The sequence below is a fragment of the Muscardinus avellanarius genome (assembly GCF_963383645.1).
Source record: "Muscardinus avellanarius genome assembly, chromosome: 17".
NCBI classification, from domain to species: Eukaryota; Metazoa; Chordata; class Mammalia; order Rodentia; family Gliridae; genus Muscardinus; species Muscardinus avellanarius.
In genome coordinates this window covers 37,108,363-37,130,701 of record NC_137803.1, presented here as the reverse complement: position 1 = coordinate 37,130,701, position 22,339 = coordinate 37,108,363, and positions in this window count along the sequence as shown.

Below are 22,339 nucleotides of genomic sequence, written 5' to 3'. Positions count from 1 at the left end.
AATGGCATACAAAAGACAGCTCTAAGAGAGATTAATAGCTTAATTTTTATCAAGGTCTTTTCTTAGGCTTTAACCTAGTGAAAGAGAGAGTTGTAAAAGTTGAGGCCATCACTAGGGAGCAAAAAGCAGTAAGTTAAAACAATATCTTTAAAATTAACAATGTATGGTTAGCTAAATGGCTGACCTTTGGCATGCTGGTTTTAAGTGAACAAAGTAATCCCTCTTCTCTCCTTTCTTCAGTACTGAGGAGTGAACACAGGACTTCTCACATGGTAGGTAAGTACTATCCCGCAGAACTATATTCCCACTTCAAACAAGTGATTTTAACCTTACAAACATGAATATACCATTATGCCTGACTTGTTTACTCATAGAGGAGCAAGGAGCTAGACTTAGGACAATGGTTAGGAATCCAGACTGCAAACTGGCTACCTGTATTCAAATTCAACCTGGAAAGCTGACTGTACTCAGCTTGTAATCCTAATATGTGGGAAGCTAAGCCAGGAGAATCTCATATTCAATTAAGGCCAACCGCAGCAATTTCATGAAACTCAGCAATCTAGTAAGACTATGTTTCCAAATAAAAGGGGTTGGGAGGATAGCTCAGATGTAGAACATCTCTGGGTTTAATCTCCAGTTTAAAAAAAGGAAAATTTGCACCAAGAAAAGACACATGCAGGCTCAATTCACTGTTGTTAGAGGGGTTGGATGGCTGCATCAACATTTTCTGGAGCATATTTTTAAATTATTTTTGGGAAACTAAAGAGCAAGTGCCATTAAGAGAGACTGTGTTTATGTGTTTCTCCAATGTTAATCAATTGGAAATGCAACATATTAGGGACATTGGATTAACTGAACAAGCATATCCAGCATCATTTATTTCTTTTCAAACCTCTCTTGAGAGTGTTGATAGAAGCAACTCAATATACCCTAGAGGAATCACATGATTAACTGAAACATATGGGCATTTTTAAGTGGAGAAATTCATATGGTATTTGCTATTAATAATATGTCTATCAATTGATAGATAAGCAAAATATGGCATATATATATATATATATATATATATAAAACCATAAAAAGGAATGAATTACTGATTCATACCATATGAATCATCACATAATGAACCTTTAAAACAGTACACTGGCTAAAGAAGCAAGCCACAAAATGTTACTTATTATGTGATTCCTTTTACATGAAATTGATAGAACAGGCATTCTCATACAGACTGAAAGTAGACAAGTGTTTGCATAGGTCTGTAGAGGGAGAGGATTGAGGTTATAAATTCTTTACTCCTATGAAAGGTGTGAGCCATTCAAAGATGAAGAAAACTCTTTTTTTCCTCATTCATGAACCACCTCTTGGAAGACTCCATTTCAGGGTGGGATTGACAAAATATATGTTTGATTATTTATAGTTACAATTTTTGTGAGGATTAGAGAGTAAGAGTTAAAGAATATAAAATTGTTTTAGAATTTATTAGAAAGTTCATAAAATTTATTATGGTAATGCATATACAGCACTCTAAGTTTATGGGAAGTCATGAGACTGTAAACTTTAAATGAATTAATTGTATGACATATAAATTACACACACATACATATATATATACATATATATATGTGTATATATATATATATATATATAATATTCTACCTCTGAACTATATCTCCAGCCCCATTTTTTCTTCCTTTTTTGAAAAAGGGTCTCACTAAGCGGCTTAAGCCAGCCGCAAACATGATCCTCTTGTCTCAGCCTCCCAATTACTAGGATTACAAGTATGTACCACCACACTGGTTTATAGATTATATTTCAATAAAAGTGTTAACACATATGTAGCCGTCCTGTATTGAGTTTTCACTACATATCAGGAAATCCATGGGGAAAAATCAGGGATAATAAAATGTTAAAGGAAAGAGGGGCAAGGAAAGCATTAAGCCCAATGCCACGGCTTCTTGTCTTTGGGATTGAGGAGCTCAGGGTAATCTGAACAGAGTAGTAATCATATTTTAAGAATGACTCTCTATGGGAGAAAATGGAGAAGACACACTTTGTTTCTTATGCCTTATGTCTCAGGCCTACCTGGTTTATTTTCATGCTCTTTTTATCTCTTTTAATCCATAACTAGTCTTACATATTATGCTTTAAAATGATCTTATTATTTTTTATCTTGTACTGGGGATGGAACTCAGGGGCTTTCTACCTCTGAGCTACACCCAAGCCCTATTTATTATTATTATTATTATTATTATTATTATTATTATTGTTATTGTTATTATTATTATTTTTGAAACAGGGTCTCATTGAGTTGCATAGGACCTCACTAGGTAGTATCTGATGCTGGCCTCAAACTGCGATCCTTCTGTCTCAGCCTCTCAAATCCTGGGATTACAAGCCTCCACTACCACTCCCGTCTTAAAATGATCTTATTTTAAGTCAGCATATTCTTTAAAAATTGTTGATGATAACTAGACTCTGGTTTCATTTTGTTTTTGTTTTTGTCTTTATATCCTGTTAATATGTTTCTCAAGCCTCAGTATTTCCTCTGGCTCCCATGCCACTAATTCCTTGAACGGACTTGTCGACACTTCAAATTATCTCCATCTCTGCTGCCTCCCATATACTGCTTAGCCAATGTATACACACTTAGCTCTCTTAATCTCTCTCATAAGTAAATTCCTCAGCCCCTTAATCACCCCCGCTTCTCTTCTCTGAATCTTTTCCAATGTGTTGACATCTTTCTGGCACAATGGTGCCCACAGCCATATGTCTTTGGCACCCGTTCCCCTTGGCCTCCCACCAGAAATGGAACTTGGCCGACGTCAGAACAGAGAGTAAGACATATTTATTTGATTTAGCTTTTGATTATGTTCACTTCTTGGGATGATGGTTGATTACTAATGATGGGGTGTCCAGGCAGTGAAAATCAGGGAACACTGGTAGTACTGGTGGCATATTTGTGAAGAGCAACAGTATGTAATTTGTGTTTTTTTTCCAGGTGTGGCCTCTTTCTAAAACAAATGAAAGCAGGAGATTTGGGAAATGGTCATATTTTAGATTAGCATACTAAAGGTTGTCGTTTCTATAGCCTAAATTTTTGATGTTTAATTTTATACTTCTTTTAAATTTATTAGTGCATTATATTCTTGCATTATTATGAGGTATAGGATGGTAGAGGCATATACACACACATCATATAGCCTGAATTATAAGTTTGAATTTTCTTTTTTTCTTTTTTTTGGTAGTGGTACTGGGGTTCCTGGAAACCCTTCTACCTCCAGGGTACACTCCCAGACCTATTTTATACATTTTTTAAATTTGGAAACAGGGTCTCTTAAGCCAGTATGGCTGGTTTCGAACCTGTGCCATCCTCCTGTCTCCACCACACAAGCGTGGGGATTACAAGCGTGCACCACCATGCTGAATTTACTTTTCAATAATTCTAGAATGGGGGATTAGAAGACCTTAAGACTTTCATAGAAAGAGAAACCTATCATGGTGGTGCTATCTTGGGTAGAGGCTTTGAAAATAGATACTTTATCTATATTTTTCTAAACTCTTCCTATGTTGGATACTGTGAAGCATAAAAGTTAGGAACAAATCAATTTACTCATACTTAAAATCCACCTTTGTATCTCCATCATATTTTCCTTCCTAAGTCCTTCCCTTCAGTGTAATCACTCCATTCTTTAGACTTTGATAATGTCTAAAAGTCTGGGGAATCAGACTTGCTTTTTATATTTAATTTTTATTTTTCTAATGATAAATCAAGTAATATTTTGTTTATTGAGAAAAAATGTTTTGGTAAATAAGGTAAGTGAGAAAGTCACTATAATCTGTTTATAACCCATGAAGTTAATAAGGATCATTTATGCATTCAACCAATATTCATGGAAGGCCAGAAATATCCCTAGCACAGCTAGATACTAAAGCCACCATACATACAAGATAAGTTCTGACTATGAGACTGAATATTATAGGTTGTTCCATGGGGATTAAGAATGGAACATTTCCATATGTCACATGGAGACACATATTATTGCTTTTCTTTCTGTGGGGGAAAGACATCTGTCACTCCCAGTTTCACTGATGGTAGTGAGAGGCATTGACTCTACAGGAAAAACTGCATGTTACTTAGGCCAGTATGAAATGCATATTTTCTTAGGATAATATGGCACAATTATCACCACTGGCAAGTTAAACCCTGTCTCTGAGAGTGACACCAAGAGAGCATATTGCATTTGCTCAAGTGGGTTATATTAATCTCTCCAGTATTCAAGGCAGATGTTCAGTCTCAAATTGGGGAAAGTAAGGAAAAAGAAATTGCTATCAATGAAAAACGTGTGTTAAATCCAGCTGGAATAGATGAAGTGCAGGCAGATTGGCATTCCTATGAGTAGAAGACATGAAAATATCTTTCAGTGGTCATCAGAAAATCTGAAGTTGGGGGGTAAAGCTATAAAGGAATATAAATGAAAGAGTTAACTACAGGGGCTAATAAGAATCACCCTTTCTCCTTTAAGAACAGATGATAGATATTCAGAAATCAGCAGTAAGCCAACTATGTTCACAGAGTAATCCCTTGGACTATCTGAACATAACTGCAGTATTCAGAGCCCTAAAAAAAGAGGCTTCTTCACTAACCTGTAACTTCACATTTTTCTCTCCTGCTATGAGCCATCTACTGTGCTCCCAAGTTTTGATTTATGTGAATATGAAAGACCACCTCAACTTTCATTTTGAGGTCTAACTTATCAGAAACTCAGCATTAACTTCTTTTCTGGAGATGGAACCTGATTAACTTAACAATACTTTTCCTGTCTCCTTAGCTTTTGTTAGTTCAACTTGTGAATTGAGCTAACTCTTTATTGAAGGTTTGAAATGATCTAAGAAGAGAATTACAGTATAAAATGAATAAGGGAGGAAAATCTAGTTAGCCTAGTTTTTTCCTTAATCCTCCTTTGGAAAGTTATTTGAATATCTAGTCTTAATCGGGTACAGTGGCCCATATCTGTAATCCCTATACTTGGGAGGCTGAGAAAGGAGGCTCACAAGTTTGAAACCAGCTCAAAAACTTTACAAAAAATTTGTAGCACTTAGCTTATGTTGTCAAAACAAAAAAATTAAAACATATGATGACGTAGCTCACAGATAGAATGCTCTTGGGTTCAAACAAATAATAAATAATAATGATATAATGATAATAATAATAATGATAATACAGATATTTTCTTTCAGAATGTTTGTGAGTATTGAGTTTTGTTTTCACTCTTGACCTGATTATCCTTCCATCAATGTAAGTACTGAAACTATTCATTGTAAAATCTATGTTTTGCAGGCTGAGATCCTCAATATCCTCCTCAGTGAAATGGAAACAATGCTGCTCATTTCCTAAGATTGTATTTTGGCTCAAAAGATCTTGTAGATAGAAAGTATCATTGAATTTGGCCTTGAGATAAGTCTTTAAAATCTTATAGTTGTTATCTTATTTCAGTTTTGTGATATTCATAGCTCTCTAAGCAAGAAAATAAATAGTTAATCTAAAATAACTTCTCAGATTGTAATTCACAAAAATATATATGGTTTCAGTCAGGTGTGGTAGTATACATCTATAAGCCTGCTACTAGGGAGGCTGAGACAGGAGGATCACAGATCTTAGAGCAGATTTAGCAGCATAGAAAGATTGTCAGCAACTTTGTGACCTTGTTAGACTCTGTTTCAAGAAAGAAAAAAAAGAAAGAAAGAAAGAAAGAAAGAAAGAAAGAAAGAAAGAAAGAAAGAAAGAAAGAAAGGAAGGAAGGGGCGGGCAGGCTATGTTTGTAGCTTGGAGATGCAATGACCCTAGTTTCAATGGCATTTTCTATCTGTTTGGGCTTGTATTTCCTACTCTGCCATCTCTTAGCTATTCATTCTTAATTCCATACTCTAATCCAGAAGTCTTTATGGCTCCAACTTCATAAGTCATCCAAAGATGTTTCTACCATACTGAAATTCTAATTTACCTTTAAGAGTATGCTTCTAGAACCTCTCACAGGAGCCAAACTCTTTACGTGAGCAGTTGAGTTTCTGGGTTCTCTCTAGGAATGATATTTACTTCTGCATTCACAAAACCTATGTAGATGTTTTGTACCTACAACTAGAATATGACTCCAATTCCTTCCTAGATCTTCCCTACATCTGGTCCTCTTTGCATCCTCAGAGTGAACTGGAGTTGGGATGTGGGGGTGAGACAAAAGACTAAGGTAGGGGACATCAGGGTGGCTACTTGTGGCAAATGAGGCACAGGATAACCATAATAATTTTTTTGTGACTGGTTTATTGTTGTGTCCACTAATTAGTGTTCTTCTTGTTTGAGTGTCTAAAAAACATACTGGCATGAACTGTTCAGATATTCTGTTATACTATTATTTATTACAGAGGACATAGTGTCCCTCTGATGAAAGAGAAATCTATATACACTTGTGTTTTTCAGAGTCAATTCTGATGGATAAAGTCACATTAGAATGCCACTATTCTTTCATCCCTAATACTAATGTAGGGCTACCTGTAAAATTAATTGGAAATGACAAATATCTATAAATTTATAAATTCTCTATATGTGCAGAGAATGTCACAGTTTACAAATTACTTCCATGCGCAATACCTTATTTGAGCCACACAAAAGTCCCTGTGTGGGGGGTTTAATGTCCCCATTTTTCAGGTGAAGACAGTTTCAAATTGGTTTTTGTGATTTACCCAAGATCATTCAGAAATGGAGCTGTGAATTCATTCCTTGTCTCTGATTATATATCTACTTCTTACAGTAGACTTTAAAACAAGCCTGCTTCACATATTGTGTTTTTAATTAAAAGATAGAATCAATTAAAATAATATTAATTAATGAAATCAGTTTCCTCATTCTTAAATGTCAACACCATAGTTTTCTATCACTTGCTTTTTTAAATCATTATTACATACCTATGAAGTTGTTCAGTATGCTCATTAGTATATCATCTAAGTCCAATGATTTGTGTATATTAAGCTTAAAAAATACCCCTTTACCTGATTTTATATCAATAGCAGTGCTGTCTTATGTTTTATTATTTCCCAAGTGTATGGATTTTATCTCTTAATTTTTCTCGTTAAAAACCAATTTAAAACATTTTAGTGACTCTGCCATTATAGAATTCTTGTTGTAATAAAATTAATAATTTAAATTTTGTTGGCATAAAGTGCTGGAAGTCCTCCGGGCACCTTAATGAAAACAGAAAGCTATACCAATACTGCATCATGCCCTGATGACTACTCCTGAGCAAGATTAGGCAAACCTGCCAAATGACTGCACAAAGAACGATTCCAAATTAAAATTAAAAAACAACAATCACATAGAAAAGGAATTATCTTTACCCTGAAGAATAATGGATTGCAGGGCTTGAGCTACACATGATAGATTCAGGGAAGGAAAATATCATTATCTGGTACTCTTAAGACTTTATGCTGTTGCAATATAAGCCCTTTAGAGGGCTTTAGAAAATATCTAGCTTGACCCCTTCAAATTTATCACAAAGAAATGGCACACTGAGAGGTTCAGTGGGGGGTACTTAAGGTCCCATAGCTAATTAGAGAGGCCATGACTGGTACTCAAGACACCTGATATCAAGCTGGGCAATCTCCCAGTGTTCTATGCTACCATTGCTCAGTTTCCAGCAGACTGAGGATCTATCTGATGAGTTCAGGCATCTGAAAGTAACTAGCCATAGGAACTATTATACAAAGTAAAAAGAGGGCAAAATATGAGCATGGGGTTGGGACAAAGGTGATGCAAACTATCGTTGTGAGGCATTTGTTTCAAGTGCAAACTTTCAAGGGATTTTGTAAACTTATTCATCACAGTAAATATTATTCTGAGTGGAACATTTTCATGCATGTTTGTAATTCCAGGACTTGGGAGGCTAAGACAGGTGACTCACAGGTTCACGGGCAGCTTCTGCAATTTGTGAGGCCCTCCACAATTTAATAAGACCCCGTATCAAAAAAATAAAATAAAATAAATAAATAAATAAATATAAAAAAATAAAATAGGTAGTGAAACTTTATTTCAAAATAAAACATAAAATAGGGCTGTGGATATAGGTTGGAAGTAGAACATCCTTGGGTTCAGCTCCCAGTTCAACAAAAGATAAATAAATAAATAATATTTGAACAAAATATTTAACATAAAATTAACAAAAATAGGCATTTGCATTCTTTTTCTCTCTCAATTTATCCCCAAGGCAAATTTCTTACTAGTATTTCTTGCCTTCCTTGCAGGTGCTGAGAATGCCTTTGTTTTCTCTTAAAGGCTTTTCCTCAATTCCTTCACATGCCAATGTCTTATTGAAAATGATGCTTTGCTATTAAAACACGACTATTTCTATCTTCACAAATTATTTGATACTCATTTCTTCAAAAGGAGGACCTAATTAATCTCCCTTTTAGGGTAAGCTGCACTTTCTGTCTAGCTGGAAATAAATATGATGTACCAGATGTGAAGGTGCATGATTTCTGGGACAATATCATAGAAGACACCATGGTTTCTCCTTGTTCTCTTGGATCACTTGCCCAGGGCAACGTCAACTGGCTTCTCATGAGGACACTCAAGAAGACCATGGATAAAAGAAGTCAATGAGGATGAGGAACTGGGGTCTCTCACCAATAGTCTGTGAATAAGCCACCATAGAAACAAATCCTCCAGCCAGTCAACTTTCAGGTTACTGCAGTCCTGGCAAGCATCAAGTCTGCAGCATATGATAAATCTTGATCTAGACCGCCCGATTAAAATGTCACTGAATTCCCAACCTACAGAACCTATAATATAATATACACCTGCAACTTTAACCCATGAAGTTTTGGAGTGATTTGTTATGATGTTATAGGTAACCAGTCATTGTGTTACATATATCATGGTTATCAGAGTGGCCTGGGAAAAGGGCATACGGATGCTGAAATAGACATGCCTAAACAATAGTTAGCTCACCTTCGTCCAAGATTTCCCAAATTCTGGAGTAAAGTTATGATTTTGTCCTAGACATAGATTTGAATCCAATCTTTACACTAACATATCTAGAAAAAACATAATTACTAAGTAGTATTAATACATTTTTTCCGCTTAAAATAATGGCCTGCACATAATTACCAACAGAAACTTGCTATTTAAAAAAGTTCAACTGTACTCCTATTTTGAGTTGATCAAACTTCATCTCCCTAAACAGGAATAGATGTATTAAATCAGGAAGAAACCACTCAAATAGCCCAATTTTTATATGACAATTGCGCACTATTTTTAGGCTTTTCAAAATTGAATTTATCTTAAATAATCTTACCAACATATACCTGAATGAATAGTCAGTTTGTAGCTATTTATTTAAGTGTACCTAAAGGAAGAAAATTATTTCACTGAATCCTGGTTTTAAGCAAGGTGGTATTATTTCCCTTCACTTAATTATTTCTTGCTAAATTCCTTTAATTCCAAACCACCACATACCCTACAGGGTGATTGAGAAAGCTTTTAAAGTAGTAGTTTAAAGCTTAAAAAAATCAATGTCTATTTGGTCGCTAACAGGTATACACAGGTTGGTATCTGTTATCTTTCATCCTTTTTCTCCTCCCTGTGCCCAAGAGAATGGGGACTGAAATCTGACTGCACTGCACACTGTGTTATTAAAATTATTAACATTTTAGAACATATGTATTATATCAAAACAAGATTATAAGAAAATTGGACTTATAGCTCTTAATAATGGAGGACAAGAGACACAGAAAAGATACTGACTGTTGTCAGTGGGAAAATAGGGTCTGGGTTTATTGCTGGAGATTGAGTCAGTATCAATCTCAGATTGATACTACCAGACCTTTTAATTTAATTAATTAATTTATTTATTATTGTTACTGGGGATTGAACTTAAGCACATTCAACTATACTGGGCTACATCCCCAGCCCTATTTTATTGTATACTTTTAAATAGGGTCTCACTAAGTTGCAGAGGGCCTCCCTAAATTCTTGAGAATGGCCTCAATCATGTTCTCTTCCTGCCTCAGCTTCCCAAGTACGGGGTTTACACTATTCTTTAATTTTTGAAACAGAGTCTTGCTAATTAACCTTGTACTGTCCTGAAACCTGAAATCCTCCTGTCTCAGTCTCCCAAGTTCTTGGATTAGAGAGGTACAGCACCCAGCCAGGCTTTGTTTTTTTTTTTTTTTTTTTTTTTTTTGTTGGTACTGGGGTTCCTGGAAGCCCTTCTACCTCCGGGCTATGCTCCCAGATCTATTTTTATACCATATATATATATATATATATATATATATATATATATATATATATATATATATATTTTTTTTTTTTTTTTTTAACTGGGGTCTCTTAAACCAGCGAGGCTGGCTTCGAACCACGGTGATCCTCTTGTCTCCACCTCCCAAGTGCAGGGATTACAAGCAAGTACCACCACGCCCTGCCAGGCTCTGTATTTTTATTTCTAGGAAGTATTTATTCATATGAATATATCACAGTGTATTCATTCTCTTCTTGATTCTCATAGGAATTACTCAGAATTTGGTTCAATCATGAATAAATTTGCCATGAATATTTTGACACAATTCTTTAAGTGGATGTGTATTTTTATTAGTCTTTTGTATATAAAACTTGGGATACTATTGATCATTCATAGAATATATATATAAATTTACCTTTGTAAGAAGCTGTCAGGTAATATTGCAAAGTAATTATATTGTGTTACACTCCCACCATCAACATATAAGTGTTTGAATTGTCCTGAATTACATAGGATTAATTTTTATGGTTTAAATTGGGACTTAAAAAGTATCCAGCAGCTGGGGGAAGCAAAACAAAAATGTATTCACTATTTTGAGAGACTAGTCACTTTGATGGGTGATTTTATTTTATCTTTTTGTAATTTGAAGCAACTATGAAGCAAAACAATAGAGTAAAATAATTTTCAAATTGTGCTTTATAAAGGAAATTTTAAGAAACATTTGAATTAGAGTTTTGAAATATGCAAGTAAGTCAATATTTCATATTCTTTGGACATGGTCTCTAAGGAAATTTTTTGTTGATTTAGTCACTTATTTTTAAATATATCATACATTATAGAAAATGTGGAGGTTGAAGGGAAGAAACATGGTAGATATTTGAGGAAAGGAGGACTGTAAGCCTTAGTACTCTCTATGAAAATTCTATGGATCAAGTCAAGCAAGAAATCATTCAAAGCCTCTAGGTACTTATTTATATAGTCAGTGCTATTTATATAATACATATAAATGTTATATATTAAATATATTATTTATATATGTATTTCTTATTCTCCTACTCTATTCCTTATGAAATATGCAAGATTTTTATAACAAGGAGATAGCCTAGCTTTTGTTCTCATAGTGCCATTAGATATTTGATGCCTGTGACTGCTTCTGGTTTCTGAGTTATACAATCTTGCCTACTTTCATGTTTAGATAATTGTGATAATGCAGAATAAGCAATGTGATGCTTGTGAAATGCTCTATTGCTGAAAGTCTCAATATAAATCATGGAATTAGCTTCAGTTCTTATTATCATAAGAACACTCATCTGTTCTGTAGCTAAGAAAACGTAACTTATTAATTTCTAGGTAGATTTTTTTTATTTTATAGAAAAGAAAGAGAATGGAAAAAGGACTCATGAAACAGTCCTCGTATGAACAGTCTAATTATTGAGTAGTAAAAGGTAAAGAGATTTGCTCTCATAATATTAGACACTAACTAATATGTTAAGACAAAAGAGAAACTGTAAATAAATACAGAAAGTGACACTTCGCAGCTGCAGGGGTTTCTAAGAGTTGGGCATTCATTCATAAGTTACATTGATCAAGAAGAAATAAGCAAAATCAAGAAGTGATGAGAAAGATAGATAAAACATAGATTAAGGTAATTAGATCACATTTTGGGATTAGCAGAAGGTGTCAAGTAAAAGGGGCAGAGAGCAACTATAGTTATCTCCTAAATAGCTATATCAAAACTGTATGGTAAGATTATGGTAGCCCTCTAATAAATTAGGGCAGGCATGAGGCAGTCCAGCATAGTGAACACTATAATCTTCTGCAACTCTAATTTCCAAAGGCTAAGGAACACACGAAAAGACAGGTGCATTACAACTCTCAAAGTAGTGGTTGTCTGAAACTGAAAATTAAAAATAAATGGCAGGGAAGAAAGGGAGGATACAAGACTGATGACTACCACATAAGCATTTTATCATAGGCACAGGGGAAGACAGACCAGATAGGACTTTCATAGTGACAGAGATAAAAAGGTGAAAGTTTGAAACACAGAAGTTTAAGCACAGAGCTTATTTATAGCCTCATACATCCAAAAGCACCACAATTTTGAGAAAACAGCACTATATTTTATGGGTGTCATTTTTGAAGAGTCCATGCACTGTGGAAGCCAAATAAACTATAGTGAATATTTGGAGGAAGTAATTTGAATAGTAAAAGCATGGTACAGAGTTAATTTCAAGTTTAAATCTCCTCTACGGGAAGCTTATCAGTTCATAACCAAGGATCAAAAAATGTGGTCAAAGTATTGAGTAATGAGATTATGCAGAAGGTGTACAACCTCAAGATTTTTCCGTCTTATACCAAGAAAGTCTCCACTCTATGGAGCAAATATTACTTTGTCTATTTAAGAAAATTACTATAACCAATACTGGAGGGGAAAATATTAATTAGTAATGTTTTCTAGTCCAGGACATTTGGGGAAGTCCCAAGGCAGATTAAAAAGGGAACACATGAGAATAGGTGAGCTTGGTGATTGGGAATATGTCCCTGTCCATACCAAGAGCCACCATTTGGCTCACAAGTTAAAGTATACTGGCTTAATTTCCCCTTTAATCCATACTCAGAACACAAAACTCTAAAAATTGGTTCTATTTGAGAAAAACAATTTAGTTTGCATTTCTCAACACAGAGAGCAGACAGAATATCAAAATCTGAGATTTTAAATGTCCTCTCTTTTCATGGTCAGATGAAGTAAATAGAAAAATTTTCCATATAAAAATGTCTTGTTAGGTACGTAGACAGTGATGTTCCTGTGCAGGGAAAGGATTCTTTAAAACCTCTATCTGACTTGTGATGGCAGGAAAGAGCTGTCACTAAATCTCAGGGAATGCTGCTTAGTACCCTTCCCACATGAGCCTTCCATTCTGTAGATAAGTTCACCCATCCCATTTAGGCTTCCATTTGTGTGAGCTGCACATGAAGAATTTTGTTTGTCAGCTGATGGGGATATAATAGTGTGTAACCCTTGACCTACTTTGGGGCAAGGAAATGGTGACCAGATATGAAGAGAAATGATGGTAGATGTAAAAAAAGTCTTCAAGAGTGTCCCAGCTTTGAGATGCACTCTGAGAGTGCAAGGCTGGGAATAGCAGCCTTAAGAACCAACAAACAGATCAGCAATGGGACAGCACCATTGTCCAGTAATCAGGGTTGATCTTGGATTCATGTTGCTCCTAGAGAAAGAGTCGGTTTCCTTAAGATTTACTTGAGTTCCTGAGAAATACACGGAGGGAAAGTCAGAGGTTGTATAGATGGGGATACATCAGAACATCAGAATTTGTCGATTAATGGGAAAACATTTCTAGCAACAAGACAATGTAGTTACCTGGAAAAATGACCTGATTTTATTAAAAATTGTTAATATTTATGGTTGTAAAGTGAAAAATATATAGAATTCTTTTGTATGTGTAGTAGTGTGTATTGAATCCAGGGAATCTGACTTCAACCTAAAACAACCACCTCCCAATCTCTTTTTAATTATTTTAATAATTAAAAAAAATTAAAACAAGGTCATGCTAGGTTGCTGAGAGTCTCACTAAGTTGCTGAGGCTGGTCTTGAACCTTCAATTATCCTGTCTCAGCCTCCTAAGTAGCAGAATTTCAGGCATGTACCACCATGCCTGGCTTATGGAATTCTTAAATAAGAGTCAGCTATCTGGATTTGAACCACAAACATTATTTCTTGGCGCAACTCTAGATAAGCCATTTCAGTCCTCTGGATATTTTGTATTTGATCTTCTAATGTAAAAAAAAATCTAAAATACATTTCATTGCTATATTCACCCTGTTTGCATTCTTTCCCAATTTAGTATCCACGTGCAATGCAACTCAGCTAATGGGACATTTTTTTAGTGATTAGTTATTTCTATCTATAATTTCTTGCCTGTCATGTATTTATTGAAACATATTTAACCATACATGCATCTTTAAGAAAATACCAGCAGGCATGGTGGCACACGCTTGTAATCCCCCCGCTTGGGAGGTGAAAACAGAAGGATCGTTCAGGTTTGAAGCCAGCCTTGCTGGCTTAAGAGACCCTGTTTCCAAAATATATATATTTAATAGGTCTGGGAATGTAGCCCAGAGGTAGAAGGATTCTATACTTAGTACCACCAAAATACATACATACATATATATATATATATATATATATATATATATATATATATATATATATATCAAAGTCAGAAACACACTCACTGCTGGCCACTGGCCACATTTCTTCTCAGATCTCAAGTGACAAAATTACTTTTGATCTCATTTGAGACTGTTCCTGAGAGAGAAGCTAGCAGGTATGACACCATAGCTTCAGCTTTCATTTGGGAGAATAAGCATGGTCCCCATTTCTTTAATAATCTAGTGTCACCTTGACCCCTGGAAAATCTGAATCTAGCCTGCAGTTATATTCCAACCTCAAGGCATTAGCTAAATTTTCATGGGTCACCTGTTCACATAGCACAGAGTAAGATTTTCTTTTACATAGCTATTTACATTAAACTTATTCAGAATAATTATTTACACTGCAGCATTGATAGATCAACCGATGACAAACTGGTGAGAATGCCATGTGTCCTTGTGATGTACATTCCCTTTTGGTGGCAAAGGGGGGACCAAAGTGTACATTGGTCCTGTCACAGGAGATATTCTGTTACTGATTAAAGAGCTGCATGTCTTCTTTAGTCTCAAAAACATTTCATGGGTAACCTTGTTTCTGTCTTAATGGATTCAGGCAATGTAATGAGAGCTACCAACGTGGACCTGAAGAAACCCTTTGAGAGAGAGAGAGAGCATGTCACTTCTCACTTAGTAATGTCAGTCCCTCCTGGGCTGAGCAGGGCCTTCTTGGCGTATCCGGAAGAGTCATTTCAGATGCACCTGTGTTTCTTCCTTCCTTCAAGTGTAGCAGAAAGGCACAGAAAAGAGCTACTTATACTTTGTTAGAAACACCAAAACAACTCATGAGTCTTAGTTTCATCAGTGTTACGTGATGATTTAAGATCAGAGGGAACATAGTATTCCTATAAATTTGCAATGCAAAATAGTCTGCCTTTCTTTCAAACCATCATTCTAAGTTGTCCAAACCTCATCATACCCTTGGGAGTTAATAGGTCAAAACAAATTTTGGTTGTTTCTATTATGGAGTGACCATCTAAGTCTTAAGGAATTTACATAATTCCCCTCTCTCTCTCTCTCTGTCCTTCTCCCTCTCTCTCTCCCCCTCTCTTTTTCCATATATATATATATAATATAATAATATTATATCTATATACTATATATAATAACTTATTTCTATATATTATAATATATATTGTGTACACACACACACTCACACAATTTAGTACCTGCCATGGCCACACTGTGATGCATGCAGGGAAAATAATCGTACTGTTCAGGGAGACTCAGGAAAAGGATTTCGGAAAAGGAGGACTGAGTTACTACAAGTGTAATTTTATTCCGTCTTTTGCCAATTTGAAGAAGCAACTAATTCATAAACTATATGGTAAGCACATTTAACTGTTCTAGGATTTTTCTCATGCTTCATGAAAACACAGATCATAACTGGGAAACCAACTGTAAAATTAAAAGAACTAGATGTTGCCAATAAAGACCATCATTTCAGGAAAATAAATTTGTTTCTTGGAAGCTGTTCTTGAATGTATGCTTGAGGTGCCCACAAGAAAACTAATTCAACCGAGAAACAAATTGATCTTGCTTCACTGGTTTATATGAACAGAGTAAAATACACACCAACAGGTTATATCACTTAATAACTCCTTGTTCCCTATAATGAATCAATGGCAAGATCACCTTGAATTATTACATTTCAAAAATTATATGTGCAAAGTATCCTAGGACAACACATCCTGCCCCAAATAATGGGCTTCATTAAGAATATTTTCAGAGCTAATAGAATCAACATAATCAATGTTTGTGCATTCCTTTAATCATCATTTTTGGGAACTATGTTTCTTTGGGTACTTTGGTTAATAAACCAGTATCTTTACTATGAAGTTTAATAAAAATAATATGGAGATTAATTAAATAAAAATAGGCAATTGATATTGCTGTTGGAATTTGGAAATGTGCCATTTTACTTGTTTAGGCATTTTATTGGATCTTACAATAAAGAGAGGAGTGTCTTTAAAAAGTCAATTATTTTAAACCTTGAACACTTCCCGACATGATTTGAAAAGTTACATGAAACTCTTTATTAAAAGAGTGGGAGGGCCTTTCAGTACTGAGATGACAGGTGTGCATCACCACACCCTACTTAATTTGTACATTTTAAGAATAAGATATTTAATGAGTTAAGCCAATGATAAGAATTTGTAGGTTGTATTCTCTATTCTCCCAGTTTATAAAAGGAGCCATTTGATGCAGTTTTGTGTACTTAATTTGGGTCCATCATAGAAAACAGTGAAATGAAGATTAAAAAAAGTGCCTACCAAGTTTTACTCCAAAGTCTTTCCGCTTCTGTGTTTAAGGCCCCACAGGAAATCTCCTTTGACCATGAAGTGTGGAAATGACCCTTTTTTCTAAAAAGAAAATGATATTTCCAAATTAATGGAGTGGAAAAAGGAGAATTGATTATTTCTATTTTTGTTTTTGAGGTACTTGGGATTTAACTCTCAGTGAGATATACCCCCAGTCCTATTTTATTTGTTTTGTTTTGAAGCAGTATCCCTCTAAGTTACTGTATACTGGCCTGGAAACTTCAATACTCCTGTTTCAGCCTTTCAGTACTGAGATGACAGGTGTGCATCACCACACCCTACTTAATTTGTACATTTTAAGAATAAGATATTTAATGAGTTAAGCCAATGATAAATATACATTTCAAGAGGAATGCTTATATATTACGGTGTGACAAAATAAACACTCTTTTAAGTAATAATTTTTTTGTGGTACTGGGGATGGAGCCCAAGGGCATTATAACTCTGAGCTACACTCCCAGCCCTATTTTTTTTATTCTTTATTTTGAAAAGGGGTTTCACTGAATTGCAAAGGGCTTCATTAAGTAGCTGGTGCTGGCTTCAAACCTGTGCGATCCTCCTGTTCAGCATCCCAAATGCTGGGATTACAAGTGTGCGCCACCACACCCGGCTTAAATAATATTTTTTAACAGAAAAATCTAGTGACAAATCTTAAATGCTTGTTAAAATATATTTCAGAATGAGAGTTTTTTGAAAACATGATTGTATTAGAAAATCTAAAACTTAAGTGACCCTACAATGTATATTTTTAAAAAGTATATTCTTAATTTAGACTCATTATAGTAATAATTTGAATTTTACAAATTTAAACTGACATTTATATGTTCAGCTTGATAATTCTAAAGAAATTAACATTTCCTTAGAGTTATAACTGTATTTCTAATTATGTTAAACAAATCCCAGTAAAGATAATTCTCTCTGTGTCATTACTTAAGAAATTCTTTTAACCATGAATCTTCTATAAACATAATAGTGTAGAATCAGAAGGGACTATAAAGCTTATTCATCAAGTGGTGTTTCACTATTTTACCATTAAAATGATGAGTGTGCCCTTCACCCCCTAGAGACCCATTACATTGAAATAGTTGGCATGTTCCACATGCATTTTTAAGAATTATATACCTAACCAACTAAATTCAAAGACTTATCTCATCATGTACAGTTAATATTGATGCATTAAGAAAATTAAATGTAATATTTTATTAGCTTTTGCAATCTTATTGAAGTATTTATTTCTATTAAGTCATGTGAAATAAGAAAAAATAATGATTTAGTTCCCAGCAATTTCTATGAGGTCTAGATGTGAAACGAATCTTCTCTAAATCCATTTGCAAACTAAAAAATCCAGGATTAAAAGAGTGAGGAAGATACCTAATTTAAGTTATGTATTTCACAGCCAAGGTTATGAAGATCTTTCATAAAACGTTGTTATTAACCTGTGTATTGAAGTCCTCAGACTTCTCTAAAGGCTTCTGAAAAACATTTCCTTGCATATCATTCCTCTAATCAAGAAGAAAAACCCCACCTAAGATGACACCAGTTTAGTTTAATTTTAAAATGCTTCATCTGAATGGGACTTTGGTTATGTTAAGGGGAGGAATAAAAGTTATTTATTTCATTGTGATTAGTCTTCTTTTGAGATATTTTTCCTTCCAGTTTTGTTTTCTCTAATGAGGTCAATACTAAGTAGTAGATCTGAGGCCATGTCTGAGAGGGAATGTGATTTTGAACATATCATTTCCAAACTTTTAAGGCCCTGACTTTTTGATGATTTAGAATCAAGCACCAGCCATATAATAAAAATAAAACTTTGATATAAATAGAGAAGCCATACAAAAAAAATCTGATCCAGGGATTCAACGATTAGTACCTATAATAACTGGCATAAAATGATCATGGCTTGATGAATAACAATGTCTGTAATTTTCTCCAATTCCAACTTAGAACCAACTCAAGAAAACACCAAATATACATTCCTAAGCAATCACAGAGGATGTTCTACTTAGCTCAGGGAGGAATATGTAAATAACAGGAAACTCACCTGTATCTTCTCCCATCAAATAACATTCAATCAGGACTCTTTTGAAAGCTTCATGTTTTATCACCATAAAGTTCTACTCCTCAGCCTGCTTCTGAGTTTCTGTCAGAACACAAGAGATTCGATGGATGCTTCTGCTAGCAGCAAGCTCTGAATATACAGCCTTCTGTCCTTCTGTGGTTGTTGTTCATGCAGTTACATAATTTTGATTCTCAGTATAGGAGTTTTGCTCAGATTGGGATCAGGTTTAATGTGTGTGTGTGTGTGTGTGTGTGTGTGTGTGTGTGAGAGAGAGAGAGAGAGAGAGAGAGAGAGAGAGAGAGAGAGAGAGAGAGAGATGGTGGCTGGAACCCAGGGGCTTCTCTGAGCTACACTCCTATTTTTTTATATTTTACTTTGAAACCAGGTCTCACTAATTTGGAGAGGGCCTCACAGACAGTTGAAGCTATCTGCAAACCGAGGTCCTCCTGTCTCAGCCTTCCAAGTACTGGGATTATAAGTGTGCAATACCATGCCTGGCTAGGTTTAAGATTTTTAAGACTGTAAGTTGTAATTTTCTTTTGTTTGGTGCCCTAAATTAGAGACAAAAATAAGAACTGATAATGGGACAATCCTTTTCAATAATATTATAATGATTTGTAGTATACACATAAACACTTATAGATGCCCTCTTTCTCTTTCTCTCTCTCTCTCTCACACATATATGCACATACACACACACACACACACATACACATGTACATATACATATGCACACATAGTGGAAAGATACCACTTGTAACTCTATCTACAAGAAGAACAATCTTTCATGATTCTGTGAAATTTCAAATCGTAAAGCACTAGCATCTAATAAAATAATAATATGTGACACATGAGATGTGATATTCTCTTTGGGGAATACCTAGGCAGACAGGGAAGTAGTCTGCCCTCCAGAAGCCTAAAAATAAAGGAAATAGTGGTTATTCTATAGAAAAGCTATAGAATTAGTCTATAAAATATGAAGTAAAAAGATAAGTATTTCAACTGCTGAGTTAGAAAAAAAAGTTTTCTTCTAGTAAATACCAGAGAAAGCTTTATGGAAGAATTAACACTAGAGGAAGCTTTACTAAAGAATTAGCATGTTATCCAGACATGGTGCTGCAAGCCTGTTACCCGAGTACTCGGGAGGCTGAGACAAAGGAATTACAGGTTCAAGGGAACTCTGGCTACTTAACGAGACCCTCAGCAAAGTAGTCAGACCCTGTTTAAAAGTAAAAAATAAAATAGGACTACAGGTTTATCTCAAAAGCAGAATTTCCCTGTGTTCGGTTCCCAGTACCATAAGAAAGAAAGAAAATACAGAGAAGGGAGAAAGGAAGAAAGGAAGAAATGAGGGAGGGAGGGAGGGAGGGAAGGAAGGAAGGAGGAAAGGAAGGAAGGAAGTAAGGAAGGAAGGAAGGAAGGAAGGAAGGAAGGAAGGAAGGAAGGAGAGATTTGTACTAGGTTATAGTAGGTAGCAGAAGATTTGGGCTAAAAGCCAAATAACAATTTTATTGTTGTTATTGTTGTTGTTTTTGTATTGATAAGTATTGATATTTAAATCTCATTATTTTAAGATCAGCATTTTAATTGATTCAATTTTAAATTAGTACCTAGATTTACAATTTGTCCTAAATGTAGAAGACTTTTGGCATATCTTTTGAAATTGTTCTGTCTGATGTTGAATGGGTTTATGTTTTTTGTTGTAGTTATTTTTTTGTTGTTGTTGTTTGGATAAGGGCAGGTGGGGATGTTTGAATGATGAATATTTCTATTAAAATTAGGTCTGCAAATGTTCATGGGTTCTCATAAACTGAAGACTATTTTAAGATTTTATTCTTTGCTCTACTGCATTGTCCATCTGTCAAAGTTCATCAAAGCCAAGCAATCTTTTTTCTGCAATGAATTTTAAAACACAGATCTAAAAAATGGTCTGGAAGAGGGACAAAACATTCAAACCTGTTTTTTAAAAAATCATTATTCAGGCTATAGTCATATATACATAAGTTTATAGCAGATTTTTTTGATAGTGAGCAGCAGGAATTTTCATTTAATTAAAATAAAAGCATAGTCTTGGGGGCTCTGTGTTTCACCTAAGAGACATAAAAAGCTGTAAATAGCACCATTTTCACTCTTATAACAAGTAAAAATCTGGACAAACAGCAAATTAATGAGTTACTGAAATCATCAGAGAACTGAGGTTGCAGGGCAAACAACTAGCAAAAAATAGAGGAAAGCAGTCTTCTGAGAGGAACAGGAGACCCTGAGTGATTGCTTACCAGGTTCAGATTCCAAAAAATCATATAAAAGCCTAGAATCCAATTTAAGTAGAAATTTTGAAAGAACAGTTACACGTTGAACATGGGCTATTGATAGTGTGGAACTGCTGGGAGCTCTGAGCATACAAACTCACATGGTTTTGCAGGGTTTTATCTAGAACCTCATCAGGTGCCAAACCAAAATATTTGAGAACACCGAGAGCTTGCCAACAGTGGAAGAGGCCAGCCTCTGACATAATTCCTCCAAGACCCAGCTTACTTGCTTATTCGGAAGAAAATGCTCCAAGTGTTATGCACATGTATATTTCTATTGATCTGTATCTATGAACAACGCAATTATAATTCACTAATAAAAATATTTAAAATTATCAGGAGAGAATAGCATCAAAACATATAGCATAAGAGCACTGGTGAAACACCAGAGCAGACAGGAAAGAGGAATAGAGGCCATGAAGATCCCTGACACTCCTCTTCCCCACCTCTCCCTAGCAAAAAATCTAACTCTGCATGGTGGGGGCATAAAAATATATATCCTAAGAGCATGGTGGAGCCAATAGAACATTATGTGAAGTATATAAAGCAACTACTGAAAACTCACCAGATTTATTTTCCATATTGTTTTTAAAGTACAAAAGTCTTAATATGTAGGAGACACCTGAAGCCATAGGTCATGTGTAATCCACAGCATCTAGATTTGGAGAGTAGAGGTCATCAGTAAAATTCCTCCAAGGGCCATCCTCCCCATTTCCACTGAGGAAAAATGGTTTTTCTACAAGTATAAAAGCATCACAGTTTCAGCTTAGTGGCATTTCAGAAAATTCATTGTACTGTGTGCATATGGGTGGAGGGAAATAAAATTAACTACCATTGTGGATAGGACAGAACAAATTTTATACTCATTGTCACATCTGGAAGAGGAGTAGAAACATTTGTGAAGAACACACAAGTTTTGTGACAGGTTAAAAATGCCTGTTTAAAATAAAGACTTAGCTGGGCATGGTGGTACATCATGTAATCCCCATACTTGGGAGGCTGAGACAGGAGGAAGAATTGCAGGTTTGCAGCCAGCATCAGCTATTTAGTGAGGCTCTCTGCAACTTAGTGAGATCGTGTTTCAAAATTTAAAAACAGAATAAGAATAGAGGTGGGAGTGTAGTTTAAAAGTAGAAC